The 12,051-nt window shown below is 31.6% G+C and overlaps 1 protein-coding gene across 3 annotated transcripts in view; it reads right to left on the minus strand.

The window, feature by feature from the left end:
- LOC148620353 (uncharacterized) overlaps positions 1-12,051 on the minus strand; it is a 150,330-nt gene that overhangs the window by 136,579 nt on the left and 1,700 nt on the right. The gene's annotated exons all lie outside the window — the stretch shown is intronic.

Below are 12,051 nucleotides of genomic sequence, written 5' to 3' on the forward strand. Positions count from 1 at the left end.
TTTGAAGAAAATTAAAACCTTGCAATGATGGGGTTGTGAATAAAATGAATAGATTTCTTCTGAAGAATAAACATGTAACTACATTCTTATATCAAAATTTACATGTTTGTTATTTATGTCTGAACCCCTATAGTTTCCTCCAATTTTACCTTTCTGTGAATGAGGCTGATACATCTAAACTATTATTTGAATGTCAACACTTTAGCTTCAGTGGGAATAATATTAGCAGTCATAAATACATGTATGTACATATATCATATTTAGGTAGCAATGATAATTTCTTTACAATTGTACTACAGTATCACGAAAAGAAGATTCTCAATTTCTCAGCTCATGTTATGTACAGCACACTTTGTAGTGATGATCCGATTATGATAGTGTTGCTGTTAAATATAATGTGAAAATCCTCCTAAAATGTTGCAGGAATTTCTTGCTGTATACTAGTAGCTATTCTGACCATAGAATCCCAACCAATAATGAAACCTAAAAATAGTTAACTAAAAATGTCATAGTATTGGGTAGATTTTCAATAAAAAAAATGCAAACAAAGCACAAAAATTTGATGTAAAGGTCAATGGAAATTAAACCTAGAGCATGTAGAAGGCTATGCATCTTAAAAATGCTTAACAACATGCCAATTATCAAAAACCTACCTTGAAAATAAAAATGTAACAACCTAGAGTAAACATGATTTGTGTTACTGGCTGACTAATTACTATGAGGGTGATTGATCAGTTTCAGCAGGTAACAACCACCCCCTCATTTTTCAAAGCCATGCAAAGCATAATCTGTAGGTCTTCAACTCTTAAAGGTTTCTTACAAGTATTTATAACTTATTAATGCATTCTGATTTATATGGAAATCATTTATGTATAAAGACAGAACTTAATGTGCTAAGTTGAAAAATTAACTACAAGTAATATGCTTCTTGTGCTCAATTAACCAACAAAGCGCACACCATTAATAACAATTTTAAGTAAACTGATTACCTAAAAAAACATCAAAATCATGTACAAGTAATACTTTACCATGCATGTATAGGAATACCTGTAATAACAAGTTACCACATGTTGCTCTCACTACAGGATCCAAAACCCAATCCATCATCAGGTTGGTCAATGTATTAATAGTCATCTGGTAATATCAGGTTGTACCTTCAATATACAAAGCTAAAAGTACTGCATTGAATCTTTACTGATTCATTTCTTCGCATAAAATTTTATCAAAATACCTTGAGTGGTTTTGGAGGAGCTAACAAGGCTTTCACATTAAAAACCAATCAATTTAATTAATTCCCTTTATGGGTCTAGCGCATATATTATATCTTTACATAAAGCCTAACTTATCAATTTTGATAATATAAAAATGGTTGTTGCTAATTAGATGACTTTTTCATCATTTAAACAGCATGCGTGAAAGTTTCTGATAGTCTGTGAAACAAAAAAAATCAAACATCTCCACTACTATTTTGCAAGTTTAAGTGTTCTTTCTGTTAATGTTAAAACGCTCGTCATGAAATCTTGCTGTGTATTCAAAGCAAAACTGTTTCAGCCTATTGACAATGTCATCAAGGTTATGTTAAAAATGCATACATGTGGATGAAGAAAAATTGTTTATTTAATAATCACTGAGTACTTTACTGCTACAGTAAATGCGTCATATAATAATTGCCCTTTTTAATTGGTCAATATTCTTCTCTAAGAAATGTGCAAGTGTCTCTCTTTTAAATACAAGTCTTCACTTAAAGTTCTGAAAAAATACAAATACAGCTAGGCAAATTAAGTTTGTACAAGTTTTTCAATTTACTAACAATATATTTTTTTAAATATTGAAATGCCAGCCATATGTGTAAAGATTGAGTTAAATATGGTTCTGATGAAAAATTTCTGTTGGTATTGAACCCTCCACCCCCACCCCACCCCCCCAAAAAAAAACAAACAAACAAACAAACAAACAAACAAATGCAAATCAACATATTTCAATCTTTGCACACTGCATATTTTATTTCAATTTTAAATTAAAATTTCTTTATCAGATAAGAAGCTATATGCTGGGCAGATCCAGAAATTTTTAAAAAGGGCTGGGTGTTCATTTATATCACTAAATAAGCACACATTAAAAAAACATTCAACCATTGGGGTTCCAATACCCATAATCCTCTCATTGGATTTGTTGCTTAGTATGTGTTCCTAATACATGTACCACAGGTTCATATATATTCCTTACTTCATGTCAGAGTTCAAAAGTAAAATTTTACTTGTATTCTTACTATATACAGTTTGATAGTAAGCAGTTTTTTATATTTTTTTGTATAAAATTATTCTAACTAGCACAGTGTACAGAAAAAAATCAATTTCAAAACTGCAGCAATGAAACAACCAGATTAGATTGGTGGTACAGAGTACTTTCTCATTATACATGCTGTATATCAGGGGCGGATCTAAAATTTCAGGTTAGGGAGGCATTGACAGAATGCAATGTAGAGCAAGCAAAAAATTTTGGAGATAGAATTTGTGAAAAATCAATATTTCATAAAAAAAACACCCCAATTTTAAATCTTTGTATTGGAGAGACAATGTTAACTCTACAGTAAAATACACTCCTTTGACATGTACATAGGGCCTTAGAATCACAAATTAATAACAGGAAGTCAAGATGGTTATAATTTTAACCATTTGTATTTTTGGTTCATATTTCATTTTTGGATGAAATCCAGAGATTGAGGTTAAAAGAGAAGGTGCACTTGTAATGCCAGACTATGACTTTGCCTACCTAATGTAAACATGTTATTAATATTACCTGTATAATTTATTTGTAAATCCTGATACAGCATACACAACCTGCCTGTGAATTAGCAATTGATAGTAAATTGACAATTAACATCCTGCTGTCATTTATTAGTTAGTATATGCACTTCACAATATTATTTAACACAAAAAGGAAAGAAAGACTGAGTGAAAACAGAAAGATTAATATACGATGTACAGAGAGTAAATAGAAATGAAAAATAATTCTTATAAAATTTTTGGTGTTTTTTTTTCAATAGGAATATCATCCTTTTTTCAAAACAGGACTGACCAATGGGCAAACAATTTCAACTGTAAATCGACAGGTATACATATATTCCTGATTTGTCTGTAAAGAGCAACTAAAACTTTTTGTACTTATTTTATCAGCTTTTTTCTCGCTAAACAAAACTTTCCATCATAATTTAATAGTATTCCAAGATAACACACCCTTCTTCAGTATGTTCATCGTAACTTACATTATCAATTTGTAAAAAAATCAATAGAAAAAAAATAACCCTGAATAATTTCTCTTACCCCAGTATAAATATGTCAATTGTAAACCTAACTGGCTTTAAGTTTTCCATGAATAAAAATCAATTATTTTGGTACATTATAGCGAGCGCCGCGAAGTGGTGTGAGCTCTACCGTTATTACGTGTACATTCTAAATTTCCTTTAATGTTCCCTAATAACATAAAAAAGTCATGTCCCGGAAGTAACAAAAAGTGACTGTCCTTACGGAGAAAATTCATCATTTCCTTCAGTCAAACAAATAACAAATAGGTTAAGATTACGTTGCAGTAAAAATAGATTCATCTTTTCTGATAGTTTTCACGTCTTTTCTAATTTGTTTTACTCATTCAAAGAAGTGAATGTTATGATATAATTGGATTAATGTGGATAATTTCATGCAAAATTTTGGTGAAAATGAGGAAATATACTATTACACACCCCTTTTTTCTAGACCCCACCCCTTCTAGAACCCATTTTCAAAATATCTCGGTTAAGTTAATTGTTTTATGGCTCATACAGAACAGGTGACTCAACAGGTGACAGGATTAACCTTCCAATATTGCAGTATAAGATGTTCGTTCCCTTACGGTATATAGAAGAAGCTTTTACAGATGAGACGATGACAAAGGTAGACTAGTATATTCCAACATTACAGTAAAAATCCTTGTGTTTATAGTTATTAGCAATATTTCAAAATCGCCTACTTACGCCTCTGATTATATCTACAATTTATATGATATGCATTAAACTGTATTGTACATACGTATAGTTAGATTCACTCGTTTACTACGGTGGAATCTATATGTACGATCTATACCTGGTGTACACTGAACATACTATTTTGTACAGTACATATTGGTAACCAAGTGTCTGCACGTTGAAGTTCAATGAAAGTGTACATTGCGCGTTTTACGATTTAACTTTTGTGCCAATTGGATAAGAACTAGTTTAATTGTCCCAACATATTTCCCCCGTGGTTGAATTGTTTATCTTTTAAAGGTAATGATATCACATATTTCATAAAAATTGAAAATACAATAGAATTTAAGAATATGTCCAAAAAATGCCTAAAAGATGTAATCTACACTAAGATAAATCTACCATGTATTGGATCTAGTATTGAAAATCTTTAAAATGAACATTAACTCCGTCAGGATAACTCTCCGGTCCCAAATCTAAATAAAAGGAGAAGGGTCCATGGTCACCATGTTCATATGTTTAAATATTTTTATATTTCGAGATATGTTGAATTAAATTATTTCGATACTTATCATTATAATGATATTGAATTGCAAATTTACATTCATTTTGGCACAATTCAACTACGAAATTCGAAAAATAAACTGGCACAATAGGGTTCTTTTTGGGGGCTAAGGAAGATTGCCCGATTTATTGTGGCAAGATTTGTACCCCAGTAAGTAACAATTATTTAAATCATTGGTGTCCTGTAATATTTATTGACATATATAAATGCATGTACTTTCTTCTAAAGTTAAAGTGTTACAATGTAGGTCCATCGATCGTTTGTTGACTGCGTTTAAAAATATGTGACTAGTACATTTTTCAAGTCAAAAGCACCATACTGACTATTTATTCCCCTACTGTACATCATGTACTGCATGTATGTAAATTTACCCGTACCATGGACTTGTTATTAATTAGGCCATAAATTACAGCTCATGCAATTAGCCTTACACCGGACTTATTGGGTGTATATTCAGGTGCATGTGTTGCCATTTCGCCTTAGCTGAAAAAAATATAACGAGAATAGGTATATGGTATATGTCAAAAAGACAACAGACCCAGTGGGATGAAAATGTCAGCCCAAAGCCACCTTTTGAGCAACGGTGCTTCACACGTCATACATTAAGGACACAACTCATGTCATGCCAAAAACGGTTTCAAAATATAGTGGTCCAATTTCTATTTACAAACTCCATCAATGTAATACCAAAAAAATGCTTAAATATTTGACAAGAATATGATATCATTATATCCCTTACGACTAAGCCTATTTAACGGTTTAGTTTACTTATTGGGCGAGTATCGTGTAGAATGCTACCGTAAAACAAAGGGTGAGAGACATACATGAATATTTGTCCATAACAAATGAGTGGCAATTTATAAATTTATCGAAGTGAAAAACTCTATTTAAGAATCAAAATGATAAGTCAAAGCATAGCATTTAAATGGTATTATCAGAGTAAAACCGGAAAGTTTGCAACCATTGCAATGGTCATCGTCACTCGGTACAGGCGTTTCCTTTGGAAATCGAGGATTAAACCAGGTTTTATGGCGGCTGTCCTTGGTCCCCTTATAAATTGATTTTTTAATGTGACATTTGTGCATAAGAAATAATCAAAAAAATAGTTGCATAACATATTTTCGACAAAAGTGAATAGAATGTATCATTTTCATAATTTTCTTGGGTAAATTTAGGATCTATGTCAGTTCATATTTTGTAAATCTCTTGATCTGCCATATGAAACACGTACGAAGCCATATTACGGGATGTGTTTATTACTTAGGTTATAAGTGCCTCCAGCTAAACCGACCACTTCCTGTATATTGTACTTAATTAACAGTAAAACGGAATATCTAGCTATTAATACCTGTGGTCATTTTTTCGTAATAGACGAAAATTTGAGTTTTACGTATACATTTTAACAGCAAATTTAAATTTTTGAAATTCATTGTAAAGATCAATTCAAATCAATTTCTGTATAAGTTAAGTAAGAAGGCAATCATGCTCACCAGTACAATTTTACAGAAACAACAGTACATATCCCAGCATTCTAACAACTGAACAGAAGATAATTCATGCTAGAATCGCAAATACACAATCACAAATAAAGTAATTAAGTCAAGACTGTAAATGCATTGAAAAGGAACCTACATAAATTAAGCATCACCTTGAAATTTCCAGTGATTTTAAAATATATGCATGTACTATATTTTAAAAAAGAAGGGGCTTCTAAAATAATAAGGCTAGGCATACTGGCATCACATATCAATACAAAATGAAATTCATCCTCGACACTTTTCATTGTGCACAAAGTACACTATCTATTTGACATCTCTATATCATAGTAACGCCCAGTTTCAACAAACAAGGAATGTGATGATTTTCTTAGTTTACATCTAGTAAGACATTTTTTGTAATAAGTCCGTTTTGTTAAATATTTTTGCAGATTTTGTACAGTTTCAAAAACAAATTTGAACAAATAACACTCAGGAACGCCCTGAAAGGTTCCGTTTAGATCAAATGGTAAGTACCAGTCAACATAAATTTCAGAGACTGCCAATGGAGAAGTGATTCCTGTTGGACAAAAAGTAATTCACGGTGAAGAAAAACCTACCAAACAAAGGATGCTTCTGTGCAAATTTCCCGTACAATTAACATTTTTTACATACTTTTTCTCTATTTAGCGCAACAAACAAATAAAAAGGTAAGACTGATTATGTGATCAGTAACTGTTTCTAAACAAGAAATAAAATTCAATTGGGTTGGTTTTTGACGTGCTGTCTGATTTTTAGAAAGCCTGATAAAAAATGTACTTATGATTAAAATACTAGGAGTGTGAAATGTGGTGCACGATAAAACGTTTCCATGTGTTGTTACATTTTCGTCCGTGGTCATATCATAACTTGTCACATTATACCATAATTCGTTTCTTTCACTGTATTTCCAAACTCATTGAGAAACTCTTCGCACTTTCACTGCTTGGAAAATCTTTGATGCAATTAATATTTTAAACTCGTTCTTTCCCAAATAGAAACAGGTTAATATCATTCATTCCCGACTATTCGATATTGTCGTTTACTAAACGGAATTAAGCGCGAGTTAAAAGATCACTCAGTCATTACCATTTTACTACTGCAAGTGGGGCTGCATGTACTGGACAACAAGAGCAGATCTCACTTCCAGACGGTCTACTAAAACCGTGTAAACATGATGGCTTTTCAAAGGGTATAGCCTGGATTAGACCCCCTTTTTTTCCCTCAATATCTTGTGCGAATGTGGCAGAATCAAACTTTATAGTTTGCATATTTTAAGCAATGATTTTTATTTATGTACTGCAATGGCAATTCTTCTACAAGTGATGGAATACATATCGAGTGAAAAATGTGACAAAAATAGTATAGGGTTTGTAAGTCTCGTTCTAGTTTCAGTTTCCCTTCCGGAATTTCGGTGTAGAACGTATTAGAATCCGAAGACCGATATGCATTTTAGTGTGTACTTCCGGGAAATTCAAACGCTGCTTCACAATGCAAAATCTTCTATTTTATGCTATTCTAAACATTTCTATCGCTTAGAACTTGATAATTGTAATTTTTAATCAGTATTTTTACCCAAAAATGATACTTCGCTTTTAATATTGAACTCAATTTTATGTTAATGACGATTCTTTATACATTTGAATGGTAGACTAGGACCCATTCTTACGAAAACCCGGAGTAACGTGACGAGACTTGCATACCCTATAAGCAATGACCATTTTTAAATGCTGGAATAATACATTTTGTATATGATTGTCTCTAGATGATATTTCTTCACACTCTGAATTCATTACTTTTACTTTTCTTTCTAGAATGGCACACTGATGTTCCATACGTTTATCTGTGCACGCAGTAAAATAAACTAGATAGAGGTAGACTCTTTCTCACAAAAAATCCACTACAAATGTTTTTTTTTATTATTGTTTAAATGTAGATATGGATAGTTATGGGTACAAATGTAACTTGTTTATGTTGTTAATCTTCTGTATTAACAATTCAGAAAGGCTTTAAATTTGAAATGAACAATATAGATATGATCATTTGAAATCATAATAGATTCAATGCTTCTAGACCCAAATTTAGTACAGAGTTTTGATTTTATCATTTTAAATATAAAAATACTAGTTTAGTTTTTCAACCTGTCCATCACACACTAAAGGGTGGATGCAAGTGTTCATTAGTGGGAATTGGGGTGTACGATTTCTTGTGTTTGAAGAGAAATTGTGTTAAGATTTGGAAATTGTATATATATGGCAAATAAGTTGTACTGATTTCATAGATTTTGGCACCACTTTTTGCTTTTATTTCTGAAAATCGATTAAAAAATTGGTGACAGAATTTTGGAAGCCACTAAACTAAGTTGAAAGGAACCATATGTATTATTATGCAGAATTGTTTTTTCACCATTTCAGGGACCAGCCATCTGCTTGCCTCTATGTTGAATGACTAATTCAGTATATGCAAACTTAATAGCTAATCATAGCTAATCATATCAGGTATACACTGTTGTCCAGAATTCTTATACTCCTGCTTCTTGAGACGGAACATACTATGGCATACTGGTGTCCGGCCATCTGTGCTTCATACTTTGCACAATAAATCAAAAATGATGCCACCAACTTATATAGAAAGCACTTTACCTGTGTGTCTGTTTGTCTGTTCATGTTATCTTTTAAAAGTCTGATTGAAAATAATTTCAGCTGTTGATATTGGAAATGAACATATATCAAGTAAGAAAAAATAAAATCACTTGAATTCCAAATAAAATGATATCGTCAAATATTTTATATATTTTGCTTGCATAAAGATTTTTACTTGTTTAATTCTATAGAGACAAGAAAAGAAGCATGTTTCATGGGTTGAAGCTGACCAGGAAGAAAAAGAAGTGCCAAAAAGCTGATTATGGACCTGAATTTAGACTTCCATTAGAATTTTTATAATTGATTCAAATACTAAAAAAAGGTATTGCTCATATAGCATTTTAATCAGCATATTTATAGTCAGAGTGTCTTTGAGTATATTTTTTGTATTTTGTTGTTTTACATTTGTGGTTGATCAGTGAATTTTCAAAGTGATTTCATTTCAAACCTATAAAAGATTGAAAACTTCAAAAACATCCCAAAACAATACAATAAATCTCTCTCTTTTAGTCATTAAACCTTTTTATTCATACTGCACAGAAGAAAAATGCACAAAGTGAATAAGTAAGGCATACACTCTCTATGACTATCATTGTAGTTTAACACAAGATAAAATCCCATGGGACACAAAAAAATCCCATGAATTTAAAATTGTAACTTCAAATTTATTTAAGTAAATATTGTAAAACATAATGCATTTGGTTAAATCCCATGCAAATCTGCATCCAGTGGTTACTCACATGACATGGTAGGTTGTAGAAAAAGCGGCGCAAGACTTGCAATTTAGTGTTTTGCAATTTGAAATTGTCTCGTGTTCTGAGACTTCAAAATTTCGGTTTTCATTTTGTTGCTTTATTCAGCATATGACTCTATCAAGTATTTAACTACGTTTAGCATATACGTTTGTCCCTTCGGGCAGAAGAATAAATAGTTGTGTGATAAGCTGAACCTGGTAATGCTCTTCCATCAATATAAGTCAACATAATTTGAGGATTTGTAACCTAATTGAATATTAATATGATTTTAGCCATGATAATTAATTATCAAAAAAATACTTCAATGCCTAATATCATTAAAACATTAAAAAAAAAACCTACACGATAAACTTTTCTGAAAATGTTATTATTCATTCGCATATGAATATTCCATAAAATATCAGTTTTGTATGAAAATTGAATTATGAATTATTCGCAAAAAAGAGGTTTTTATATAAGCCAATAGCTCAAAATGCCCCCCTCTTCCCACCTTTTTTATTATTTTGGTAAATTGAAAGCCTTGTATTTCTTCCACAAAATGGAAAGAATAAAATGCGATATCCTTTTAAAGTGTATTTAACTTAACTGGATATTGTTACCACTGTTTATATCGAATAAAACAGTAGGGGGTCTATTACAAAATGCAGATACAGTCACACCAAGCAGTGTGAAAATAAGAAGTTTAATGGTATGTGGGAACTTAACAATTTTATTTGGTTGAAATCCTCGCGACCGTAGTTTGGTAATATGTAGTGTTAACTTTTGGGTCTTTAATGCTTTTAAGGTTTCTCCTGTTTCTTTTTTAAACGTGTGTGAAAGGCTGCTTGGATTCGCCAACATATCAGAGGTCATAGACAGGACAGTAGTAGGTATATCATATTTGTACTATTGCAGTGAACGTTCAAAATATTTTGTAACGTTTTCCCGGGACCGTACTGGAACATGATGACGACTGGTTTATCTGTTTGCAGCATTTACGCTTTTCGTCACCACATTATCGACTTTAACATGGATTCAAGCTAAGCTTAGATATATCTGCCCGTACTTATAAATTACGTAAATTGTTTTGGTGTCTGCAAGCAATTACAATGGGCTCAATAATGATTTTGAGCAGTGGTGATATTTTTCTCCTCAGAGGTCCAATGTTATGTAAGGACACAAGTTCTTTTACACTTTGCTTTTCCTCGCACTGTAACAGACTAACCTTTGGAATTTTATGACTTTTTCGGAAACCCTTTTAATGATGTAATATTTTTATCGCCAGTGTGTTTGTGTGTGTGTGTGTGTGTGTGTGTGTGTATGTGTGCGTATATTTATATATGTGTGTGTGCCTGTAATGCCATAACATCTAATCTTGAATTTGATAAAACATATCAATAAATCATGCAAACAACTGACACGGTGTCAAGAAAAGATGTTATCAAAATATTTCAAAGGCCGTAAAATGTGTATGTAATTGCAATGGTAATATAATGTATGACTAAAAACTATGGTTTAGAGAAAGTATTATGACAATACGACGCCAATCTCCTTTGGTATGCTCCAATAGAGTATCTAGTATCTTGTATATCCTGAACATTTACCACTGTAGCTAGTGGATGTTAAATTAGATCAACTTAGTAAGACGCGGTATATACCTGAAGATATCTTGTATCATGTGTGAGATTGGAACTTCATAATAAAGCAAGCAACAATTCAAAACTATATGACAATGGATGAGTTGTAGACAGTTTGCTGTTAATCAGAATAGAGAACGCTTCTCATAGTTGGCTCTGTTCTTTGGCAAAAAGATATATAGATTTTTTTACAAAGACGATGGAGAAAATTATGTATATACATGTATAATTTATGATATCACTTTCACATACATCGCAAAGATATCCAAATCTTACATTTACAGATATAATAAAGTACAGTGGATAGTTTGTACTTGTGTCGAAAACTACAGTAAAAAAATCAAGATACATTAATTTCCCTTTCTTCTAACATATGAAATATTAACGTATCTTCTTATAGACAATTTGGAATATTTAGATCTGAGTTATGCCTCTTTCTATATACTTCTATAATTAACTATGAAGATGCAATTAAGGGTTAATCTATGTATAAGACATTCAAACAATTCTTACTATCCAAAGGCTCCATAAGTTAATTGTAGGCATATGCATGCACATTAAATGAAATGGATTTAAAGAACTTCAGTTACGTCTCCCCCTAAAATGTTAACTACCGTATCAAAACAACTTTTTGCAAGATTTAAGTGCGGTATAGCATGCTGCCCATATACCGGTATCAAACCTGCAATCTTCCATGTTTTGCCAAAAACAAAAAAAAAAAAAAAAACAAAAGATGGAAGTTGAATATTAACATTTTAAGACGTCTTTTTTTCTCTGTATTAATTAAGTACAAGTGTGACAATATGTCCTTGAAGTTGATTAGTTTAAATTTTCAGGAAACAGTTTAGAAAACTGATGACAAGAAATATATCCCTTTGAATACGGGATTAACAACAAAACAAAATTTTTGTGTTTATTCTTTAAGTAGTTACAACCGCAATCTTATCGATATATCAATA

Source organism: Perna viridis, chromosome 4 (genome assembly GCF_037379345.1).
Source record: "Perna viridis isolate PV_CMFRI_1.1 ecotype Kerala chromosome 4, ASM3737934v1, whole genome shotgun sequence".
In the NCBI taxonomy this organism is placed as follows: domain Eukaryota; kingdom Metazoa; phylum Mollusca; class Bivalvia; order Mytilida; family Mytilidae; genus Perna; species Perna viridis.